The sequence below is a fragment of the Stenella coeruleoalba genome, assembly GCF_951394435.1.
Source record: "Stenella coeruleoalba genome assembly, chromosome: 2".
Taxonomy (NCBI): domain Eukaryota; kingdom Metazoa; phylum Chordata; class Mammalia; order Artiodactyla; family Delphinidae; genus Stenella; species Stenella coeruleoalba.
In genome coordinates, this window is record NC_137147.1 from 143,445,726 (window position 1) to 143,471,796 (window position 26,071).

The window sequence follows — 26,071 nt, forward strand, 5'->3', positions numbered from 1 at the left end:
ATGTAGCACCTTGACAAAAGCGTTTTAGGGTCAAATAAACTTGGTAAACAATGTGCAGTTTTTCCTCTCTTGGAACGTAATATAGTACATACTAGCATGTAAAAGACCTACAGTAAAGGAACCTGTTTAACATAACTCAGCATTTTCCAGATTTATTTGATCACTGAACCTTCGCCCTCTTCCCCCATAACATCTAGAAGAACTAGTGGAACAAATTTTCTAGGGAAACACATTTTGGGAAATGTTGGATTAGAGGGTTTGAACAGAGAATAAAGAAAAATGTCCAATGATGATGAGTGTGTATGACTTCACTACAATGATGTGGAGAAATTTTTGGTAAGCAAATAATAAGAAGACATTTTTTTTAATGAGAAAAAAAGTAAGAGGCAAATGTTGGTTGTTTGTTTTATCTTAGCCTGTAAGCATTATACTTTTAGAGAAGCAATGTTAGAAAAAGACTTCAGTCACATATAACATTAACTATATGCCAGGCACTGTTTTCAGTCCTTTATATATAATTTGTAATTTGTTTAATCTTTACAACAAACTTATCCAGTAGGTGCACTGTTGTTATCCCAATTTTGCAGATAAGGAAATTGAGGCACAGAGAGATTAAGTAAATAGTTCAAGGTTACACTGCAGTGTTGGTGATACAGCAGAGCCAGAATCTGGACCTAGGCACCTGGCTCCAGAGTCCTGTGCATAGCTACTACTCTACACTGCAAGATGTGGCAGATGGAGATCATGAAATATAAATTAGATTAAGAGGGGATATAAAGTCTGTTTGGAAGGACCATACATATTTTCTTTAACTTTCAGGCAGTCAGGGCCTACGAGAAGAATGTGGAGAGCTGACTGTATCCCAGTGAAGATAGAAAACATGGAGACCTGGGAAGTGTTATCAGTAAAAAAGGTACACCTCTTGAAGACATAAATTAGTTGTGAGTAGAAGGCTGAGTTAAGAGGACACTGTTAATACCAGAATTTCAGATGTAGAAGGGAATTGGAGCTTACTTTATAAGACCCCCTCATTTTATATATGAGATCTGAGTTTACATAGTTTGTTCATGTGCTTGTAGTAGTAATCATAGCTCACATGAGTATATTTCATTAAAACACTTTCATGTAGATTCTTGTTTGATCCTCTAAACAATCCTGGAAGGTTGGTAGGTTCTGTATTTTCCACAACAAAGCTGGTTCTTGAATTTAGATATTCTGCATCCTAAAGGCTAAAATTTCCTATACTATTTCACATTGCCTCAGTTCTTAATGAATAACATATATTAAAGAAGACTACTGCATGCTTTTGAAATGAGATGAGGACTTGGGTCAGAAAGAAAAGCTGCATTTTAACAAATGGAAATGACTCCCTCCTAAGTGTAAAAAGTAATATATGCTGGGGCTTCCCTGGTGGCGCAGTGGTTGAGAATCTGCCTGTTAATGCAGGGGACATGGGTTCGAGCCCTGGTCTGGGAGGATCCCACATGCCGCGGAGCAGCTAGGCCTGTGAGCCACAACTACTGAGCCTGCGCGTCTGGAGCTTGTGCTCCGTAACAAGAGAGGCCGCCACAGTGAGAGGCCCGCGCACCGCAATGAAGAGTGGCCCCCGCTCACCACAACTAGAGAAAGCCCTCTCACAGAAACGAAGACCCAACACGGCCAAAAATAAATAAATAAACTCCTACCCCCAACATCTTCTTTAAAAAAAAAAAAAAAAGTAATATATGCTGTTGTAAAAAGTAATATTTAGATGGTATAGGGAAATACAAAGAAAAAAGTGAAAACTCACACCACACAGAGTAACTGCCGTTAATTCTCATGTGTAGTTCTCCACATTTTTTCTAGATCTTTTATATATTCAGAGAATTGTTTCAAAATTATATATGTATTGTTTTATAACCTAAAATACTGTATTCTTAGAATATTCATAGGCATTTGGTCTTCTGCCTCTACTGTAGTAAAAAGGTACATGTGGGGACAGCAGGCATAAAATGGTAACATCCTGGGCCAACTGAGATGTATAGTCCCCTCCCCAGTACACACACTTTAATAGCTGACCTGTTAGTAACAGGGTGAATAGATAAAAAACCTGTTTGGGGTTAGGTTAATTTAAGGAGGCAGTGAGTACAGCAGTCGCCTCTTATCCATGGTTTCGCTTTTTTTTTTTAAAATGGGGTATAGTTGTTTTAGAATGTTGTGTTAGTTTCTACCGTACAGCGAAGTGAATCAGCCATATGTATACATATATCCCGTCTTTTTTGGATTTCCTTCCCATTTAGGTCACCACAGAGCACTAAGTAGAGTTTCCTGTGCCAAACAGCAGGTTCTCATTAGTTATCTATTTTATACATATTAGTGTATATATGTCAATCCCAATCTCCCAATTCATCCCACTCCCCTTTCCCCCTTGGTGTCCATATGTTTGTTCTCTACGTCTGTGTCTCTATTTCTGCCTTTCAAACAGGTTCATCTGTACCATTTTTCTAGATTCCACGTATATGCATTAAAATACGATATTTATTTTTCTCTTTCTGACTTGCTTCACTCTGTATGACAGTCTCTAGGCCCATCCAAATCTACCCACTGTCAACCATGGTCCGAAAATATTAAATGGAAAATTCCAGCAATAAACAATTCATAATTTTTAAATTGCTCGCCATTCTGAATAACCTGACTAAATTTCCTGTGGTCCTGCTCCATCCCGTCTGGGATGTGAATCATCCCTTTGTACGGTGCTTGTGTTCAAGTAACCCTTGTTTTACTCAATAATGGCCCCAAAGTGCAAGAGTAGTGATGCTGGCAATTTGGATATGCCAAAGAAGCAGTTAAGTGCTTCCTTTAAGTGAAAAAGTTAAAGTTCTCAACTTCATAAGGAAAGACAAAAATCTATGCTGAGGTTCCTAAACTCTATGATAAGAATGAATCTTCTATCTGTGAAATTGTGAAGAAGGAAATAGGATTTTGTACTAGTTTTGCTGATGCACTTCAGACTGCAGAAGTTATGGCCATAGTGCAGAAGTGCTTAGTTAAGATGGGAAAGGCATTAAACTTGTACTGTAAGATATTTTGAGAGAGCAAAGGACCATATTCACATAATTTTTATTATAGTATATTGTTATATATACTGTTTTATTACAGTATATTGTTACATTGTTCTATCTTATTATTATTGTTAATCTTTTACTATGCCTAATTTATACATTAAACTTTATAATAGGTATGTATGTATAGGAAAAACAATATATTTGTATTTGGTACTATCCTCAGTTTCAGGTATCCACTGGGGGTCTTGGAACATATTCCCTGTGGATAAGGGGGGACTACTGTAGTGTAAAGCTTTATTTTATTGTTTTTTTCTGTAGAATTTGGGATTATTGATTGTTTTGTAGTTTGATAGGGGAAAAAACTCTTTTCACACTATACTGGATTAAAAGACGAGTAACTCAGATCTCTTTAAGTAAACATTAAAAAGAATAAAGTATGGGACTTCCCTGGTGGCACAGTGGTTAAGAATCCGCCTGCCAGTGCAGGGGACATGGGTTGGAGCCCTGGTCCGGGAGGATCCCATATGCCGCGGAGCAACTAAGCCCATGCGCCACAACTACTGAGCCTGTGCTCTAGAGCCCGCGAGGCACAACTACTGAGCCCGTGTGCCACAGCCACTGAAGCCCGCGCACCTAGAGCCCGTGCTCCACAACAAGAGAAGCCACTGCGATGAGAAGCCCGTGCACCGCAAGGAAGAATAGCCTCCAATCGCTGCAACTAGAGAAGCCCGCGCGCAGCCACACAGCCAAAAATAAATAAATAAAATAAATTAAAAAAAAAATAAAAGAATAAAGTACGGTTCTTTTGAACATTCTTATATGGGCTTTTTTAGTGAGTTTATGTGTGTGTGTGCGTCTGTATGTAACCATCTCTGATTATCAATACTGTTGCAGTGGTGGGAGGGGAAAGGAGCCTGTTGTGTTGGGTTGTGGAAGGGCTTTTTGTACTTGAAGTTGGTTCTTTAGCTGATCTTGCTTTCTCTTTTCTTGACTACATCTAGTAATTTGCTTTGTTAATCATTCTCTTTGCCCAAGCAGATTTTTGGCGTGATCTTATTTCAAAATGTTTTTCTTTTTGAGGATTGGATTATATTTTATTTATGTCTCTGTTGGTTTTAAATTGATGGTAAGGCTTATGATTTTAGCTATGCTAGTTTGTTTGCTTTTCCATATAAATTTTAAAGTAAGTTCATCTGTAGCTGCAAAAAATCTTGCTGTGATTTTGATAGTTATTGTATTAAACCTGTAGATCATTTTGGGGGAGAAATGACAATTTTATATTTAGTCCTCCGATCTAGGAACATGGCATATCCTTATTTAGAGCTCCTTTGATTTCTTTCATCTGTGATTTGCAATTTTTAGCATATAGATCCTGTACATGTTTTGTTAGTCTTGCATCTATGTATTTTATTTTTTAAAATGTTTAAAAACCTTTTAAACAAAGTATCATATATCTTCATAGAAGTGTACATACAGTAAATGTATAGCTTGATTAGTTTCACAGAGATGAAATTATTTTCAGATTCTGCTATTTTCTGTTAAGAGATATTCAGAGGGAGGTAGGATTCAAGATGAGGGAATAAGAAAAGCTTTCCATTTCCTCCTTTGTTAGGTCTTCATAGTGTGACTTCACTATTTTGTTTAAAGGTGAATTCTCAAAGAACATAGTCAAAGATAGTTAAGCTCATTTCCAAATCAGTTTTGCCATTTAGGTTTTTTCTGCTATAATTTACCTCCAGTCATGTTATAATAGAGATTAGCTTAGATATTTTCTGATACAAGAATTCATAACTATTTTGAAACAGTGAAGAATGTGGGTTGAAGATTTAAGAGATGAAGAGGTCTGCCTTCTCATTTTTGTTGAACTCAGCTATTCCCTGCCCATTAGCTTCCTTCTGTGTAATTTGTACAGAGCACAAGCTTAAGTAAACTTACCATCTTGCTGTCTGGGTTTTATCTTCCTTCTAAGAAGGGTAGGCAACTTAGGGTCTCTGTTTACGGGAGCAATAATCCATCCCCTGCCCTGGTCCTTTTTGAGTAAGATTCATAATTCTAACTCTGAGTTTATAGAGATGATATCACTATAATTACTTAATTATGTTGCAGGGAAATTAAAAGTGATATTTGATTATCACAGATACTCCTAGGAATAAATGACCCTATTATGTATGCTCCATCAGGAAGGACATGGTTAATAATAGAAAAACCATACTTATTTAACTCCTCTGTATATTTTTATTGTAAAAGATAATGTTTTTTTCTTTCCTCATTTTTACCACTGGAGCTCAGCTGTGCCTGATTCAGCTGTTTCTGCACACTGCTCCAAACTTTTATTTTGAAAGTTTCTCAAATCTATAGAAAAGTTGAAGAACAACAGTACAATAAGCACCCATGTCCTTTTCACTTAGTTTCACAGATTGTAACATTTTGCTGCAGTTGCTTTTTTTTCTTTTCTCTAAACACACACACATACACGTTTTGTTTTAAGTGAGAGTAAATTGTAGTCACCAAGGTACTCCCTCACCCCTCAAAAAAAAAATATTTCAGGTGCACATCTCCTATAAATGACATTCTCCATTGTAACCACAATACCTGTATCAGAGCTAAGGAAGATAACTTGAATTCATTATTTAGTATGCGGTGTCTGTATTTAAATTGTTCTCTTTGTCTCCCACATATCTTTTATAACTTTTTTGTTTTTTTCTGATCCACAATCCAGTCATATTCACATATTGCTTTTGGTTTTTAAGTCACTTTAGTCTCTTAATCCAGAACAATCCCCTGCCTACCTCCCCTCTTTTTCAATGATACTAATTTTACTGAAGAATCTAGGCTGTTTGTCTTACATAATGTACTATAATCTGAATTTGCTGATTGTTTCTTTAAGACTACATATTCAAGTTAAACATGAATTGGTTGAACACTGTTTAGGTGGTGTGTGCTTTTTGCATCACCTCATGAGGCACCTAATGCCATTTTTTTCCATTATAGGTAATGCTAAGTTTGATCACTGATTTAAAGTGGTGGCTGTTATCAGATCACTTTATAAATGCACATTTTTTCCCCTTTGTAACTAGTAATTAATCTAGGGAGTGTGGTATTTTGAGATTGTGTGAAAATACTCTCTCCTACAACCTTTTCACAATGGTTGTAGCATCCATGGGAAGATTATCCTTGCCGGGATAATTCTTTTCCTTTCTTTAATAAAAAAATATTCTTAAGCAATATATGCACATGGATAGAAACCCACATGGTATAAAAGGGGTTACAGCAAAATGTATATCTCCCTTTCATTCTGTTCTCTCCACTTTCCTATTTTTTCCCAGAGTTAACAGTTTCTTGTGTATTCTTTCCAAGATTCTAAACCTCTCTAATCATGCATTTATGTATATTCTCTCTCTTTTTCCTTTTATACAAATGTTAGCATACTGCAGACTTCTCTACATCTTATTTTTTTTTATTGTGCTAAAATACAGATAGCATTTTTAACATTTAAATCATTTGTAAAGTGTACAATTCAGTGACATTGAATGCATTCACAATGTCGTATAACCATCATTACTGTCTATATCCAAAGCTTTTCCAGCATCCCCAACAAAAACTCTGTACCCATTAAACAATAATTCCCTCTTCCCCTCTTCCCCCAGCTCCTGGTAAACTCTAGTCTACTTTCTCTATGAATTTGCCTATTTTTGGTTCCTCATGTAAGGGGAATTGTGCAATATTTGTCCTTCCTTGTCTCGCTTATTTTGCTAAATTTAATACTTTCAAGGTCCATCCAAGTTGGAACATATATCAAAATTTCATTCCTTTTTATGGCTTAGTAATATTCGACTGTATGTATGTACCACATTTTGTTTACCTATTCATCTCTTGATAGACATGAGTTGTTTCTGCCTTTGGGCTATTGAGAATAATGATGCTATGAACATCGATGTACAAGTATCTGCTCGAGTCCCTGCTTTCAGTTCCTTTGGATATATAACCAGGAGTAGAATTATTTGGTCTATATCTTAATGTATTATTAACTTAATAAGTCTTGGTTATCATTTCAGTTCAACACATTCCAGATAGTTATAGATCTTACTTGTTCATTTTAATGATTGCCTTGAATCTCAGTGTGTGTGTATTATTTATTTAACCAGTTTCTTGTTGGTGAATTTCAGATTGTTTCCCCTTTTTGTTTTTTCCTTTTTGCTATTCTAAAAAAGGCTGCGATGAATAAGATATTTCTTAGTTTAAGCAGTACCTTATTCTTGATTAAAATTGCAATGTGAAAATGTTGATTGAGCCTAGTCTTACTGAGCATACCTTCTGAATATCCTTAAAATTCATCTCCTCACAAACCCAGTACATTATAGCTCTTTTATTTTAAGCCCTCATATCTTAACTTTTGGGATATTTCTTGTGTCCTGGGCATTCTTTTCTTCTCTTCATTCCCTTAGTATTATCCATGGCTCCTGCTGGGTAACTTTGTTATGCAGTGTTATCATACTGTATTGCAGTTGCTTACATATCCTTCTCCTCGTCTGGGTTCTGAGTGCTTTAGGCACACTGTGCTTTGTGTGAGATAGACTTTCCTACTATGGATACATTTTGCACATTCTTGTCAAGTTTCTAGTAGTAATAAATTAGAATACCTTTGTTAAAATTAACATATAGTTACAGAAGAAAAAACTTTTTTTTTTTACCATTAAAATGCCTTGTTTAATTTTTTTTTTTTAAGATGTTGGGGGTAGGAGTTAATTAATTAATTAATTTTTGCTGTGTTGGGTCTAAGTTTCTGTGCGAGGGCTTTCTCTGGTTGTGGCAAGCGGGGGCCCCCCTTCATCGCGGTGCGCGGGCCATCGCGGCCTCTCTTGTTGCGGAGCACAGGCTCCAGACGCGCAGGCTCAAGTAGTTGTGGCTCACGGGCCTAGGTGCTCTGTGGCATGTGGGATCCTCCCAGACCAGGGCGCGAACCAGTGTCCCCTGCATTAGCAGGCAGATTCTCAACCACTGCGCCACCAGGGAAGCCCGAAAAATTTTTTTAAATGTACAAATAGGACTGACCTTAGTTCATTAGTAAATGTGCTAGGGGTACAGCCCTTTGTTTTTAGTTTTGTTTGTGTTTTGGGGTTTTTGTTTTGTTTTTTAAATGAAAAGATAAAAAGGTTACTTTGAAGCCAGTTAGTATTTGGTACTGTTATGTCTCTCCCTGCCTGCCCCCTGTTTCGTTTGACACCATTTCTAATAGTTGCTTAAGTTTTATTTTTTTCTCCTCAAAATCATATTCACATACTGATATTCTGAGATTGTGTGAGGAGCTAGCCATAGTACCTGCTTCCTACATTTTTGCTATTTCTCCATTTATTTTAGGGAGCCTCATAAGAATGAGTTCTTGAAGTGTAAATTGGATGTATCATTGGCAGTTCAGTGAGGATAATTTTACCAAAAATGTTGATTGCCATGACTTAGGCTTTAGAGGCTAGTAAATAAGTGGTTCTAAAGAAGGGGGAGGAGATTTTCTCTACAAACAATATATGATGAGGACCACTGGCCTCTTCATGCCTCTAGAAAATCCACTTTTGTTGAAGTCTATTGTCTGGTTCATGGCCACTGGTCAGCTACAAATTAAGGTATCCTGCATGTGCTGACGTTACTGTTTGCATTTCTGGAATAATTGCATCTATTTGCATAACAGGTTGGTGAACTCGACAAATTGATAATTTGTTTTACTCTTTTGTTCCCAAGGGTCGTTTCATTAAAAAGTGCGTTTATGTTCTAAAAACCCCAAGGTTGATAGCAGCCATTGTTATAACTATTACACTGAAAACAGTAATTAAAAGTGTAGTAAACTTGCTCATAGCTAGTTATCATAAACTTTTTGTACTAGAACATTGTATTGATTTTTTTTTTTTTGCGGTACGCGGGCCTCTCACTGTTGTGGCCTCTCCCGTTGCAGAGCACAGGCTCCAGACGCGCAGGCTCAGGGGCCATGGCTCACGGGCCCAGCTGCTCCGCAGCATGTGGGATCTTCCTGGACCGGGGCACGAACCCCTGTCCCCTGCATCGGCAGGCGGATTCTCAACCACTGCGCCACCAGGGAAGCCCTTGATGTATCTTTATTTATCACTCTTTGTCAACAAGAATGACTGTATTTCTAATGTTAGTGTATATTCTTAACAGAATATAAAAGAAGGAATTTAAAATAGTTCAAATTACTTCCCTTTAGGAGATATGTGGTGAACAATTAGAGACCATACAATGCAATACCTAACATTTAGTTTTCATAGTTTTCAAAGTACTTCTGTGTAAGAGAAATGGAAGTTCCAAGATAAGAAAGGTAATTGTGGGTTAAGGTTATTAGAACAGGTTTAATGGAGTGGGGGGTGGGCGGGGAGGACGTAGGATCTGAATTTGTACTGAAGGAAGTATAGGGTTTGTTATGTAGAGAGGAAGGGGTGGGCATCCTGGGGCGGGCAGCAGCGTGAGTAAAGGTGCAGAGTAGGAGTGAACACATCACAACTGAGTGATACTAAGGATTGGTAGGGATGCCTGCCTGACCACAGCAGAGGGCTGCTGAGGAGCATGGAGTGGTTAAGATTTGATGGGTTAGAGGGAACAGGTGGTTGTGAGCCTTGGGAAGCAGAGTGAGGAATTCTAAGCCTAGGGAGCTGTATTACTGAGGGTCCTGGCAGGAAATAAGTGAACTAGTTATAGAGATTTGGGTAGGGTTAAGGAAAGCAACAAGGGGTTGTGAAGTTCCCAAGGCCTAGCAGTGTCTGGAAGCCATTGGTACTTTTAAGCCAGAGGGGACAAGAAGAGGATTACTGAAGCCTGATGAGAGTGGGAGCAGTGGAAGCCAAGGACCTGTGGCCATAGGGGAAAGGGTTCCAGGTGGGGAAAGAGCCAAGGGAATAAGGACACTGATTTCTTTTTCTTCTCATCCTCTAATTTCCTGCTAGTGCCTCTCATTGGCGTGACCCAAATGGAAACTAGGGGAGTATGGACAGTATAGTCCTCAAGGTCAGCCTTAAAGGGCACAAAACAGAGCATAGAGAGATAGAGATTAAGTTTGTTTGGGAGACTGGGGTCAAATAGAGAATGCCTAGCCCAGGACCCATTTTAAATGATTGTAAAGTTGTAAGCAGAGGAATATTATACTGAAAATTCGCTTGTAGGAAGATTTGGTTTAGTGGATTTTGAGGGTCGTTTTAAGAAGAATCTCTCTTCAGGCAGAGTTCCAACTTGTAACAAAAAAGGCAGAATGCAATCTATTATCTGATTTATCCTTATAGACCCCATGGATAATATAATTTTTTAAATTTCTCTTGTCAACTTCTTAAGACCAGAATTAATTCATCTACTGCAGAGAGTTCCTGAGCCCCTGCAGCAAAAAAGGTAGGATGCCAGTGACTTAAAGGGGCAAAAGAGGGAGCAGTACAGAGCACCAGCCTTGAAAAGCTTGCCTGGTTGTAGAGTACATGGGGCAGTGGTGATGAAGACAAGTACACAAATAATAAATCAGGCAGAGTATGACAGATGTTACAATATGTGTAAATAAAAGTGTTCTCAGAGTTTAGAGGAGGAAGTGATCAAATCTGTATTGGTGAGTGTAGAGTGATTAAAACCTGAAAGGCTTCATGGAGGAAGTGACCTTTGAGATAGGCCTTTGAAGGAGAAATACGGATTTTGACAGGTAAAGATTAAATAGGTGAGGGCCATCAGTTATAGGGACTAGCATGAACAAAGGCACCGAGGTCAGAGTGTTTGGTTTGTTAAAATAGGATGTATTTAGGGGGATTGTGGAAGATGAAATCGGAAGGCAAACTTGGCTCCCTCTGAATGGATTTAAACCCACAACAATGTCTTGTTTTCTGTTTCATAGGAAGTGGAGAGCCATTGACTTCTTTATAAACGGGTAATGAAATAATTGGTTAGAACTGAGCTTTAAGATTAATCCAGAAGTAGGTAGAATGCAGGGGAATGGGGAGACTCTTTGGGAGCCCGTTGCAGTTTCCCAGGGTAGGTTATAATGGTTGAAACAGGGTGGAGCCAGTGGAAAAATGTTAAAAGAGGCTGGGGTGTAAAGGAAAGGCCTGAGTCAAAGACCGTTCTATGGTTTTGATTAAGGGTACTTGAGTGATGTATGAGAAGGAACTGGTTTTGTAAGAATGTGGGAGGGGAGGGGAGGAGAACATTAGGAGGTAGGGAAGCTGGAAGAGATTGAAGTTAATTCTGGACATGGTGAATTGAGAGTAGGCAGCACTGACATGGTGATATCCATGAGGCTTTTGGAAACAAGACCAGCATTCTGCAGGGGTGCTGTCCAGAGATGTGGATTTGGGAGGTATCAATGTAGTGATGGGTTCAGCTTTAGCAATGAAGATATACAGTTGATGTAAAAAGAAAGGAAAATATTGAGAAGAAGAAGAGGAGGTCCCAGAACCTTTGGGCATTAAGTGGACAAGAGGAGGCAAGAGGTCTCCAAGTTATTGGTTTTTTTATTTGTTTTTGTTCAGCTTTAATGAGTATAATTAATATACAACAAAATTTACCATTTCAAATGAACAATTTTGACAAATTTTGACCAATGTGTGATCATGAAGCTGCCACCACAATCATGATATTTTTCATTTTCATTTTCATCATCCCCAGAAAGTTCTGCTATACCTCTTTGCAGCAGTTAATCCACTCTCCCTATTCCCTAACCACTGGCAACCACTGATCTGCTTTCTATCATTATAGTGTTGCTTCTTCTAGAAGTGTATAGATACGGAAGCATAGTTATATACTTTTTTGTGACTGGCTTCTTTAATTTAGTGTAATTCTTTTGAGATTCATTTGCGTTGTTGCTTGTACCAGTAGTTCATTCCTTTTAATTACTGAGTGGTATGCCATTGTATTAATATACTATAATTTGTCAATCCATTCATCAGTTGATGGACATTTGAAATTCCAGTTTTAAGCTATTATGAATAAAGCTGCTATGAACATTCACGTACAGGTTTTTATGTGGTCATGTGTTTTCCTTTTTCTGGAGAAATACCTAAGGAGTGGAATTGCTGCATATATAGTAAATACAGTATATGTTTAGTTTTATAATAAACTGCCATTTTCCACTTTACATTCCCACTACCAGTTTATTAGAGTTTTAGTTGCTTCACATCCTCACAAATACCTTGTACTGTTTCTTTGAATTTAGCCATTTTAGTGGGTTTGTAATAGTATTTCATTTGTAGTTTTAATTTGCATTTCTCTAATGACTAATGTTGTTGGGCATCTTTTTATATGCTTGTTTGGCCATTTATATATCTTTGGTGAAATGTCTGTTCAAATATTTTGTCCATTTAAAAAAATTGTGTTTTCTTACTACTGAGTTGAAAGGGCTCTTCTTACATATTTTTGATACTAGTCCTTTGTTGGATATGTATTTTGCAAATAGTTTAAATTTGCGGCTTGCCTTTTCATTTTCTTAGCAGTGCTTTTTGAACAGCAGACGTTTTTAATTTTGATGAAGTCTAATGTGTCAATTTTTTGAGTCCTATTTAAGAAGTCTTTGCTTAATCCACGGTTGCTAAGATTTTTTTCCTATGTTTTCTTCTAGAGATTTTTGTAGTTTTAGCTCTTACATTTAGGTCTATGAGCCAATTTGAGTTGATTTTTGTACATGGTATGAAATTAGGGTTGAGGTTCATTTTTTACCATGTGCATATCCAGTTGATCCAGCACCCTTTGTTGAAGATTATCCTTTCCCCATTAAACTGTCTTGGCACCTTAGTTAAAAATCAATTGCCCATGTATCTGTGGGCCTATTTCTGGACTTTCAATTCTGTTCTGTTTATCTTTATGATAGTAGATGTCTTGATTACTGTAGCCTTATAATAAGCCTAAAAGTCAGATAATGGAAATTTTATGACTTTGTTCTCTATCAAAATTATTTTGCTCTTGGGCTTCCCTGGTGGCGCAGTGGTTGAGAATCTGCCTGCTAATGCAGGGGGCACGGGTTCGAGCCCTGGCTTGGAAGGATCCCACATGCCGCGGAGCAACTAGGCCCGTGAGTCACAACTACTGAGCCTGTGTGTCTTGGAGCCTGTGTGTCTTGGAGCCTGTGCTCCGCAACAAGAGAGGCCGTGATAGTGAGAGGCCCCCGCACCGCGATGAAGAGTGGCCCCCGCTTGCCACAACTAGAGAAAGCCCTCACACAGAAACGAAGACCCAACACAGCAAAAATAAATAAGTTAATAAATTCCTACCCCCAACATCTTCTTAAAAAAAGAAGATGCTCTTCTCAGTCCTTTGCATTTCTGTCCTGCACATTTATGATGAGGACTATGAAAAGTATTTTGTTGTTGTTGTAACCTGTTTGGGATCATTTAAGGATCTGGACAGAGTGGCTAGGAGAAACAGATTTTATCTTAGCAATAAAGAAATAACTGAATTGGCAGTTGACACATTGAAACCTTCTGAGATTTTTATTTTTAGAAATTTAGTGACACAGAACCTGTGAAACCATCATGATAGTGATAAGCAGCACGATTTAGTGGTTGAGGTTGAATGTCAGACTGCTCTGGTTTGAATCCTTACTCTATCAATTACTGACAGTGTGACCTTTGGGTAACTACTTAGCCTCACTGTGCCTCCATTTCCTTTCCTTGCAAATGGGAATAATAATAGTACCTATTTCTTAGAGTTGTTCTGAGATTATATAAGATAGTACATCGAAAGGGTTTAGCACAGTGCCTGCCACATAGAACATGTTCAATGAATGTTAGAGGCAATTATTGTTCTGTTCACCTAGAGAATGTTAGAAAGCTTCAAAATTTGATAAATTCACTTGTAGGCACCATTAAGTCTACCTCTGTGCTCAAAACCGTCAGCTTCCCTCATTTATGTTTTACAAAGATAGGTAGTGCTATTCGGTTTCTTTTCAGTCCTTTGGTAGTTTTTCGAACCCCACTTTTCATTGGTGACTTCAGTAGTTTGTGTATATAATTAAATTTGGATTTGTTCATTGGACCATGAGTGGAAAAAAGAACAATTGGCCTTTTTTTCTTTTGAACAAAGTATTGTTTTATTTAAAAATTTTTTTTATTAGTTATCTATTTTATACATATTAGTGTATATATGTCAATCCCACTCTCCCAATTCATCCCACACCCGCTACCCCCGCTTTCCCCCCTTGGTGTACCTACGTTTGTTCTCTACATCTGTGTCTCTATTTCTGCCTTGCAAACCAGTTCATCTGTACCATTTTTCTGGATTCCACATATATGTGTTAATATACAATATTTGTTTTTCTCTTTCTGACTTACTTCACTCTGTATGACAGTCTCTAGGTCCATCCGCAACTCTACGAATAACCCAATTTTGTGATGTTGGCCTTGTAGAATGAATTTGGGAGTGTTCCTTCCTCCGCAATTTTTTGGAAGAGTTTGAGAAGGATGGGTGTTAACTCTTCTGTAAATGTTTGATAGAATTCACCTGTGAAGCCATCTGGTCCTAGACTTTTGTTTGTTGGAAGATTTTAAATCACAGTTTCAATTTCATTATTTGTGATTGGTCTGTTCATATTTTCTATTTCTTCCTGGTTCAGTCTTGGAATTTTATACCTTTCTAAGAATTTGTCCATTCTACCAGGTTGTCCTTTTTTTTTTTTTTTGCGGTACGTGGGCCTCTCACTGTTGTGGCCTCTCCCGTTGCAGAGCACAGGCTCCGGACACACAGGCTCAGCGGCCATGGCTCACGGGCCCAGCCACTCCAATCTTCCCAGACCGGGGCACGAACCCGTGTCCCCTGCATTGGCAGGCGGACTCTCAACCACTGCGCCACCAGGGAAGCCCCAGATTGTCCATTTTATTGGCATATAGTTGCTTATAGTAGTCTCTTATGATGCTTTGTATGTCTGTGGTGTCCATTGTAAATTCTCCTTTTTCATTTCTGATTATATTGATTTGAGTCCTCTTCCTCCTTTTTTCTTGATGAGTCTGGCTAAAGGTTTGTCACTTTTGTTTATCTTCTCAAAGAACCAGATTTTAGTTTTATTGATCTTTGCTGTTGTTTTCTTTGGTTCTATTTCATTTATTTCTGCTCTGATCTTTATGATCTCTTTCCTTCTACTAACTTTGGGTTTTGTTTGTTCTTCTTTCTCTGGTTCCTTTAGGTGTAACGTTAGATTGTTTATTTGAGGTTTTTCCTGTTTATTGAGGTAGGATTGTATTGCTATAAACTTCCCTCTTAGAACTACTTTTGCTACATCCCGTAGGTTTTGGATTGTCATGTTTTTGTTGTCATTTTTTTCTAGGTATTTTTTGATTTCCTTTTTGATTTCTTCAGTGATCTCTTGGTTATTTAATAGCGTATTGTTTAGCCTCCATGTGTTTGTGTTTTATACGTTTTTTTTCCTGTAATTTATTTCTAATCTCATAACGTTGTGGTTGGAAAAGCTGCTTGATACGATTTCAATTTTCTTTTATTTACTGAGGCTTGATTTGTGACCCAAGATGTGATCTGTCCTGGAGAATGTTCCATGTGCACTTCAGAAGAAAGTGTAGTCTGTTGTTTTCTTTTTTTTTTTTTTTTTTTGTTTTTTTTGTTTTTGCGGTACGTGGGCCTCTCACTGTTGTGTTCTCTCCCTTTGCGGAGCACAGGCTCCGGACGCGCAGGCCCAGCGGCCATGGCTCATCAGACCAGCCGCTCCGCGGCATGTGGGATCTTCCCGGACCGGGGCACGAACCTGTGTCCCCTGCATCGGCAGGCGGACCCTCAACCACTGCGCCACCAGGGAAGCCCTAGTCTGTTGTTTTCTAATGGAATGTCCTATAAATATCAATTAAATCTATCTGGTCTATTGTGTCATTTAAAGCTTGTGTTTCCTTATTAATTTTCTGTTTGGATGATCTGTCCATTGGTGTAAGTGAGGTGTTAAAGTCCCCCACTCTTATTGCGTTACTGTCGATTTCCTCTTTTATAGCTGTTAGCAGTTGCCTTATGTATTGTGGTGCTCCTGTGTTGGGTGCATATATATTTATAATTGTTATGTCTTCTTCTTGGATTGATCCCTTGATCATTATGTAGTGTCCTTCCTTGTCTCTTGTAACATTCTTTATTTTAAAGTCTATTTTATCTGATATGAGTATTGCTACTCCAGCTTTCTTGTGATTTCTATTTGCATGGAATATCTTTTTCCATCCCCTCACTTTCAGTCTGTATGTGTCCCTAGGTCTGAAGTGGGTCTCTTGCAGACAGCACATATATGGTTCTTGTTTTTGTATACATTCAGCCAGTCTGTGTCTTTTGGTTGGAGTGTTTAATCCATTCACATTTAAGGTAATTACTGATATGTATGTTCCTATTGCTATTTTCTTAATTGTTTTGGGTTTGTTTTTGTAGGTCCTTTTCTTCTCTTGTGTTTCCCACTTAGAGAAGTTCCTTCGGCATTTGTTGTAGAGCTGGTTTGGTGGTGCTGAATTCTCTTAGCTTTTGCTTGTTTGTAAAGTCTTTGATTTCTCCATCATATCCGAATGAGATCCTTGCTGGGAAGAGTATTCTTGGTTGTAGGTTCTCCCCTTTCATCAGTTTAAATATATTGTGCCACTCCCTTATGGCTTGCAGAGTTTCTGTTGAGAAATCAGCTGTTAACCTTGTGGGAGTTCCCTTGTATGCTGTCCTTTTTCTCTTGTTGCTTTTAATAATTTTTCTTTGTCTTTAATTTTTGTCAATTTGATTACTGTGTGTCTTGGCGTGTTTCTCCTTGGGTTTATCCTGCATGGGACTCTCTGTGCTTCCTGGACTTGGGTGGCTATCTCCTTTCCCATGTTAGGGACGTTTTCGACTATAATCTCTTCAGATATTTTCTTGGGTCCTTTCTCTGTCTTTTCTCCTTCTAGGAACCCTATAATGCAAATGTTGGTGTGTTTAATGGTGTCCCAGAGGTCTCTTAGGCTGTCTTCATTTCTTTTCATTCTTTTCTTTTTATTCTGTTCCATGGCAGTGATTTCCACCATTCTATCTTGCAGGTCACTTATCCGTTCTTCTGCCTCAGTTATTCTGCTACTGATTCCTTCTAGTGTATTTTTCATTTCAGTGATTGTATTGTTCATCTCTGTTGGTTTGTTCTTTAATTCTTCTAGGTCTTTGATAAACATTTCTTGCATCTTCTCCATCTTTGCCTTCATTCTTTTTCTGAGGTCCTGGATCGTCTTCACTATCATTATTCTGAATTATTTTTCTGAATGGTTGCCTGTCTCTACTTCATTTAGTTGTTTTTCTGGGGTTTCATCTTGTTCCTTCATCTGCGACATAGCCTTTTCATTTTGTCTATCTTTCTGTGATTGTGGTTTTCATTCCGCAGGCTGCAAGATTGTAGTTCTTGCTTCTGCTGTCTGCCCTCTGGTGGATGAGGCTATGTAAGAGGCTTGTGCAAGGTTCCTGATGGGAGGGAGTGGTGTTGGGTAGAGCTGTGTGTTGCTCTGGTTGGCAGAGCTCAGTAAAACTTTAATCTGCTTGTCTGCTGAGGAGTGGGGTGAGTTCCCTGCCTGTTAGTTGTTTGGCCTGAGGCAACCCAGCACTGGAGTCTGCGGGCTCTTTGGTGGGGCTAATGGCGGTCTCTGGGAGGGCTCATGCCAATGATTACTTCTCAGAACTTCTGCTGCCAGTCTCCTTGTGCCTGCAGTGAGCCACAGCCGCCCCACCCCCGCCCCCCCGCCTCTGCAGGAGACCCTCCAACACTAGCAGGTAGGTCAGGTTCACTCTCCTATGGGGTCACTGCTGCTTCCTCCTGGGTCCTGGTGTGCACACTACTTTGTGTGTGCCCTCCAAGAGTGCAGTCTCTGGTTCCTCCAGTCCTGTTGAAGTCCTGCAATCAAATCCCGCTGGCCTTCAAAGTCTGGTTCCCTGGGGATTCCTCCTCCTGTTGCTGGACCCCCATGTTGGGAAGCCTGAAGTGGGGCTCAGAACCTTCATTCCAGTGGGTGGACTTCTGTGGTATAATTGTTCTCCGCTTGTGAGTCACCCACCCAGCTGTTACGGGACTTGATTTTATCGTGATTGCGCCCCTCCTACCATCCATTGCAGCTTCTCCTTTGTCTTTGAATGTGGGGTATCTTTTTTGGTGAGTTCCGGTGTCTTCCTTTTGATGATTGTTCAGCAGTTAGTTGTGATTAACAATTGGCTTTTAGTGGTATAAATCATCACTGTAAATTAAAACAAAACAAAAGAAGACGACAGCAGTTTTCGTTTTTCTTCCGTGCCAGTGTTTAGCTGGTTCATCAGGATTGTGGATTGGTTGTTCTTGAATACAAGTAAAAACCCATTCGTTTTATTCAATTTTGTCTATAGTTCTTTACTTGCTTAATAAGCATGTCTGCTTCCTGGTTTATTTGACTAGTTCTGATTATTGATGTAGCAAAACAATTTGTCAGCAAACTCAGCAAGTCCTTTCGTTTTCTAAGTGTACTTTCTAAATAGGGATAATAACAAAAAAAGCTTTTTCCTTTTTAATCAGCTGTTTACTTTTGTGCAGCTAAACATTGATAATTTGTGTGCTTTAATGAGTTAGAGTGCCAAAATCAGTGTCAGCGTAATGAAGCCCTGGAGAAAGGAAGTACTTGGGGCAGGGGTGGGGAGAGCTGGATCACAGTGTGTGCACTTCATTTTCAGTTGCAGAACTTTGCAAATGGGCTGTCCTTCCTGCACTTCCAGAAATGCTCTTGATAAGTATCTTTAGTGATGTCTTTCTTACATGAATCTCTAAATTCATAAATTTAGAGCTTCATAAATTTATTTTTAGCTGTGCGTGTGGCAGAGGGGTGGTGGGGAACAACAAGTTCAGTTTTATTTATTTATTTATTTATTTATTTATTTATTTATTTATTTAGGCTGTGCCACGTGGCTTGTGGGATCTTAGTTCCCGGACCAGGGATAGAACCCAGGCCCTCAGCAGTGAAAGTGTGGAGTCCTAAACAGTGGACCACCAGGGAATTCCTGACAAGTTCAGTTTTAAACATACTGAGTTTAAGATTCCTTCCTTTGAAATTCCTTTCAATTTAAGATTTAAGATCAGAATGGTTATATCATTTTAGCAGTGGATGTTCAGGTCTGGAGTTCAGGAGGGAGACATTTGGACTGAATCATTAGTATATGAGAGGTAGGTGAAAGCCTTGGGAGTAGCTGGAACTACTCCAGAAATGTATGTACAGCGAGAGGAGGAGACAGAAATGGATGGAAGACAGAATCCATGGTGTCTGTCCCCTGTGGTACCACCCCACTTGGAATCATTTCTTTTAAAGTGCTTCTATTACATCAGTTCAGAGTAAGATAATATCTGGGTTTAAATTAGATTCTTTGTAAATAATGAACCACAGACCCAGATTGCTTAGCTCAATTCGGCAAATATTTCTTGAGGTCCCTTTATGTGCGTTACCTTTATGTGCTAAACATTAGGAGTATAAGCAAAATCAACACTGTCTTTGCCCTCATGGACCTTATAGACTAATATGAGAGGACACTAAGCAAATTATCACATAAATAGTACATAACTGCAAACTGTGCAGAATGCTGTGAAGGTAAAGTACTGGGTGTTGTGTGAGCATTTTAAAAGAGGGACCTGATCTCATATGGGTACATTCAGGGATAGTTTCCCTTGGAAGTGACATTTAATTCAATTAGCAATTATTGAGTACATATGGTGTGGCTAGAGAAGGGAGAGAAAGGGTGAGAGGTCAATTCAGATTGCTTCTGAAAAAATTTTAACTTTAAAAATAGACTTTATTGGGACTTCCCGGGTGGTCCAGTGGTTAAGACTCCACACTTCCACTCAAGGGGGCGTGAGTACAATCCCTAGTCGTGGAACTAAATTCCCACATGCCACACGGCGTGGCCAAAAAATTAAAAAAAAATAAAAAAGAAGACTTTATTAACTTTTTATTATAGAAAAATATTAAACATATACATAAACAGAGAGAATATTTCCCAACATGCATTTCAACAGTTATCAGTTCGTGGCCACTTTATTTCATTTCGACCCTCTGACTGTTTTCACTCATTAACACTTCTGACACCAGATGTGTGGATTTTTTCCTCACACTAACCAATCCTCTAACTCTCTAGACACTGTATGTCCTCCAATTTAACTCAGTTCTGATACTATCTGGAATTAGCAAAGGCTCCATAGATTAAGGGCTCAGTCCCATAGATCTGTCCCCACTTCAGATGCCTGTTGCAAGTCCCAGGTTGCCAGCTATACTTATGATCAACTCGCTATAAATTGGGTGTTCCCAATACCTTCTCGCCAGGTTTGATAATTTGCTAGAATGGCTCACAAAACTCAAGAAAACACTTTACTTGCGTTTACTGACTTATAAAGGATACAACTCAGGAGCAACCAAATGGAAGAGATGATTAGGGCAAGGTATTTGTAGGGGGCAGGGGGTGGAGGTGGCTGGAGGGTGGTGTGAAGAGCTTCCATGCCTTCCTTGAGCATGTTGGAAGCTCTCCAAACTCTGTCATTCAAGGGTTTTTATGGAGGTTTCATTAATTCAGCATCATTGATTAAAGCATTGGCCCATTGGTGATTTAACTCAATCTCCACCCCCTCTCCCCTCCTGGGAGGTGGGGTTTGGGGGCTGAAAGTTCCAACTCTAATGATGGCTTCAATTTCTGAGGACCTTCCCCGATCCTGAAACTATCTAGGGGCCCCCAGTCACCAGTCATCTAGTAAGCATGCAAAAGATACTTATCACTCCAGTGATTCCAAGGGTTTTAGGAGCTATGTGCCTGAACTGGACAAAGGTCAAATATCTGTCTCCTATCATACCACATGCTTCGATCCACTTTCCTTGCCTCTTGTATTATTTTGAAGCAAATCTCAGATGACATATTCCAAAGGATTTTAAAGCAGGGGAGGGACACAATCAGGTTTGTTTTTTAAAGCACTACTCTGGCTAGGGAGGCAAAGGAGGATTAAGAGATTATTTTGGTGGTCCAGATGAGAGATGATTGTAACTTAGGTGAGGGTTGTGGCAGTGAAAATGGAGATATCTGGATAGATTTGAGAGCTTTTTAGGGGGTGATACACAAATGCAAAAGTATGCATGCTAGGATATGTGAAAATTCCAAGATAAAAAAGGGTAAATCTTGCCTACAATAGGAGAAACAAACCAACCACGAAGTAGCATGAATTAGCTGGTGTTGTGGGAAAAGGTAGGGCATTCTTAATGTTTTTCTTTGATGAGTTTTGTACAACCCAACACACACTTTATTGACTGTAGTACTGCATTACTAGTTATCCTTGATACATTCTGGTTTCCTAAACTATGGATGGCCAATTCCTCCTGGAACCTCCTGCTTCTTTGTATTACTTGCATAGCTTTACTCTGAAGGTCTACTCCCAGACCAAGGATGACCAATTTCTTTGTTCTCTTAATAACGGTGAAGCAGACTTTTTGCCTTTCTGAGCTGTTGGTCTGGGCCTTGGTTTCACAGCATCCTTCCCCCCCACCCATGCAATGTGCCTTCTACTTTTTTTAAAAAAAAAATATGTATTTGGTAAGATACATATAACATCATATTTACCATCTTAACCATTTTTTTGTTTTTGTTTTTGTTTTGTTTTGTTTTGCGGTACACGGGCCCCTCACTGTTGTGGCCTCTCCCGTTGCGGAGCACAGGCTCCGGACACGCAGGCTCAGCGGCCATAGTTCACGGGCCTAGCCGCTCCGTGACATGTGGGATCTTCCCGGACCAGGGCACGAACCCGTGTCCCCTGCATCGGCAGGTGGACTCTCAACCACTGCGCTACCAGGGAAGCCCTTAACCATTTTTAAGTGTACAGTTCAGTGGTATTAAATACATTCATGATGTACAACTACCATTGTTGTCCATCTCCGTAACTATTTTTATCTTGTAAAAACTGAAACTATTCCCATTAAGCAATAACTACTTATCCCCCTTCCTCCAAGCCGCTGGCAACCACCATTCTATTTTCTGTCTCTATGGTTTTGACTATATACTCTTAAGTACATCGTATGAATGGAATCGTGTAGTATTTGTCATTTTGTGACTGGATTATTTCACTTAGCATAACATCCTCAAGGTTCATTCATGTTGTAGTATGTGTCAGAATTTCCTTCCTTTTTAAGGCTGAATAATATCCCATTGTATGGTTAATACCATGTTTTATTTGTCCATTCATCTGTTGATGGATACTTGGGTTGCTTTTGTCTTTTAGCTTTTGTGAATAATGATGCTATGAACATGTGTTTACAAGTATCTCTTAAGACCCTGCTTTCAATTCTTTTGGGTATAAACCCAGAAATGGAATTGCTGAATCATATGGTAATTTTGTTTGTAATTTTTTGAGGAATGCCATACTGTTTTCCACAGCCCCTGTACCATTTTACACTCCTGCCAACAGTGCACAAGGGTGCCAGTTTCTCCACATCTTTGCCAACATTTTTTTTCTGGTAAGCTATCCTAATGGATGTGAGGTGGTATCTCATTGTAGTTTTGATTTGCCTTTCTCTAATGGTTAGTGATGTTGACCTTCTTTTCATTTGCTTATTGTCCGTTTGTATATCTTCTTTGGAGGAATGTCTATTCAAGTCCTTTGCCCATTTTGAATTGGGTTGGTTTTTTTGTTTTGTTTTTTGCTTTTAAGAAGTTCTCTATATCTTGGCTGTTAATTCCTTATCAGATATATGATTTGCAGATATTTTCTTCCATTCTGTGGGTTGCCTTTTTACTCCATGACTACTGTCTTTTGATGCACAAAATTTAAAAATTTTCATGAAGTCAACTTTGTCTATTTTTTTGTTGTTGTTGCCTGTGCCTCTGGTGTCATATCTAAGAAATCAGTGCTAAATCCAATGTCCTGAAGCTTTGCCCTCTGTTTTCTTCTAAGAGTTTTCAGTCTTACATTAGGTCTTTGATCCATTTTGAGTTAATTTTTATACGTGGTGTGAGGAAAGGGTTCAGTTTTATTCTTTTGCATGTGGATATTCAGTTTTCTGAGCACTATTTGTTGAAAAGACTGTTCTTTTCCCATTGAATGTCTTGGAGCCCTTTTCAAAAATCATTTGACCATATATGTGAGGGTTTATTTCTGGGCTCTCTATTCTATTCCATTGTTCTATATGCCAGTACCACACTGTTTTGATTATTGTAGCTCTGTAGCAGATTTTTTAAAAAATTTTATTTATTTATTTTTGGCTTTGTTGGGTCTTCATTGCTGCATGCGGGCTTTCTCTAGTTGCAGTGAGTGGGGGCTACTCTTTGTTGTGGTGCGCGGGCTTCTCACTGCAGTGGCTTCTTTTGTTGTGGAGCACAGGCTCTAGGTGCGTGGGTTTCAGTAGTTGTGGCTCGTGGGCTCTAGAGTGCAGGCTCAGTAGTTGTGGCGCATGGGCTTAGTTGCTCCGCGGCACATGGGATCTTCCCGGACCAGGACTCGAACTTGTGTCCCCTGCATTGGCAGGTGGATTTCCAACCACTGTGCCATGAGGGAAGCCCTGTCTTTGGTTTTAATAGATGAGTTTTGCTGATAGTGATGAGTAGATATGCTTAGTCTTATTGCTGACCTTTTTTACTGTTTTATCTTTAATACTTCTTTGCTTTCTTCATTTTCTGACCCTGTTATATGGTTTATGTTCTTTGATTCATCTCTATCCTTGCATAATTTGGAAAAGTGTACGAATGTACCCAGATGGCTGGATAGCAATAATTATCCAGGAAAGGAAATTGGGGAATTCCATTCATAGTAGCCACAAAATCAAAAATACTCAAGAAACAGTTTATCAAGAAAGGCATAGGACTTATATGAAGAAAATCTAAAATAAGATCGGATCAAAATAGAAAGACATACTATATTCTTAGGTGGACAAATTATCATAAAAGTATCTATTTTCTGAAAATTAATACATATATTTAATGAAGTTCAAATTAGAACATGCTACCTTGGGAGAGGTAGCATGTAATTGAATGAAATAATCTTAAAGGTTAGGGACTTGCCTTACCAGCCATCAGAATATTTATAAAAGCCACTGTAATCAAGTCACTGTTGGCATAAGAATGGACAAGTGGACCAAAATAGAGAATTCAGAAATAGATCCTGGTAATGGAAAAAGAGTAAATTATTCTGTTGTTTAGGTCTTCTGTTTCCTTACATATTTTTGTCCACTTGATCTGTCTTGTACTGGGGATGGTATATTAAAGTCTCCCATTATTTGTGTGTTTCTATGTTTCCTTGCACCCCCTGTAGTTTTTGCTTTATAAAAGCTGTTGCTGTGCTGTTTATTTGACTGGTTTTAAAATGTCAATGCCAATCTAATTCTTTTACCTTTTTAAGTTATTTGATATTTTTGCCTGGAAGTCTTGAGGGTTTTATCTAAATCCTTGAATTTACAAGGCCAATGTCTTAGAGTTGGTTGTTCTTGCTCAATTTCCCAGGTACCTTGTGAACCCTTATTGTATTGATTCAAAAAATTTTTTTTCTATTTCTGGCAAGTTTTCTTGGCTAGTAGCTTTAAAATCAGCTCTTTGTTGCATTTTTGTTTTACTTTTTCAGGTAATCCAGTAGTACAAATACTTGCCCTTCTTTGCTTGTCTTCTCTTTCCACTACTTTCACTGATTCGTGTGTGTGTGTGTGTGTGTGTGTGTGTGTGATTTTAATTCTCATAGTTGTTTCCCTGCTCCAGCCTTTAATTGCCCTTTGCTAACTTTTTATTAGAGTCTACCCTTCCTTGGACAGTTTATAATTCATTCTTCATTTCTGAGAATTTTGTCTTTTTCTTCCGTTTCTTTCTTGAGTTCAGTCAGCTCTTTTCCTTTTTTTCCCCTTTCTTCCTTCCCTGTTCCTTCCCTTTTCAAAAACTTTAGAAACTTTAATTATTTATGTGGTCTTTTTCTGCTTTTAGTTTTTGAATTTCTGATTCAAGGTTTTTTTTATATCCTCAAATGTTTGTGTGTTTAATTTTGCTTGGATTGTTAACTTTTATTTTCTTATGCTTTCTTGTTATCAGGAAGATTTCCATCAGTTGATGTATGTGAACTTTACTGATTTTCTGCAGTAGTTCTCTGTGGACTTTTTTCTTGTTCATTTTTATGGTATTGGGTTTTTTTTAATAATATTCCTAATTTAATGACACCCTCTTCTGTCTATATAGCAAAGTTCAAGTACTTCAAAGGATTTTTTTTTTTTTTGGTGCTTTGTTTCTTTTGCTTGAGAGAAGCTTTGTTATAGCTCCAATTTTATAGTTCTCTTTTGTCTTGCAGAACCCTAAACATTCCCCCCCTCCTTTTTTTCTTTTACCCTTTACCACCCAGTTGCCAAAGAATGCTTCTCTTTTCTTTTTTGTCTTTTTTCTCCTCTCTGCATTTCAAGGAATGCTCATATAAATCATACCTGTCTTTTTAAATTGTACCTGCTTCTTTAAATCATGCCTGACTCTTTAAATTAAATGTACTTTGAAATCTCTTCCTTGTAGTCTGTGCTCTGATCTGCCTGGACATTTGTTCAGTATTTTCAGATTTAGTGTGGATTTAATCTTTCTGGCAGTCATTCCAAATCACCTTTAGGCTCCTTCACTATCCTTCCTCTTCTCTCTTTTCTACAGATTTTCTTAGTCTGCTTCTGCTTGCACAAAACCTTGTGGCTCTTGGAGCTGAGAGTGTGTGCACTGGGATTGATGATATTTCTTTTTTTACAGTTAATTTGCAGTTTTGTCATTCTATATCTTCAAATTATGCTGTGGGTGTGGTTTTATGTAGAATTTATTTTTCCTTATTGTTTGGGAAGAAATTTGGGGAGATAATTATGCAGCTGCCATTGTCCTCAGCTGTCTTGGAAGTCTTGGATGACTTAAATGGTGGTGGCATAATTAGCCATCCACCTGGAAACAATAAAATTGGAATCCAATTTTATACCATGCAGAACTTAATTAAAATTTCAGATGAATATAAAATTCATTTAAAGACTCGTGTAAAAAAATCAAAAATACTTCAAGAAAATCTAGGTGAATACCTGTATAATCTAGAGTTCATGTGTAAGGGC

At 38.5% G+C, this 26,071-nt stretch overlaps 1 protein-coding gene across 14 annotated transcripts in view; it reads left to right on the forward strand.

Moving 5' to 3' along the window:
- Positions 1-26,071, forward strand: part of HERC1 (HECT and RLD domain containing E3 ubiquitin protein ligase family member 1) — a 214,636-nt gene that overhangs the window by 13,644 nt on the left and 174,921 nt on the right. For 3 of the 14 annotated variants that reach the window (XM_079914124.1, XM_079914121.1, XM_079914123.1), the window contains exon 2: positions 820-913. The exons of the other annotated variants lie outside the window; for them this stretch is intronic. The gene's annotated coding sequence lies outside the window, so the exon portion shown is untranslated. The remainder of the gene's footprint in view (positions 1-819; positions 914-26,071) is intronic. 14 annotated transcript variants of the gene reach the window in all.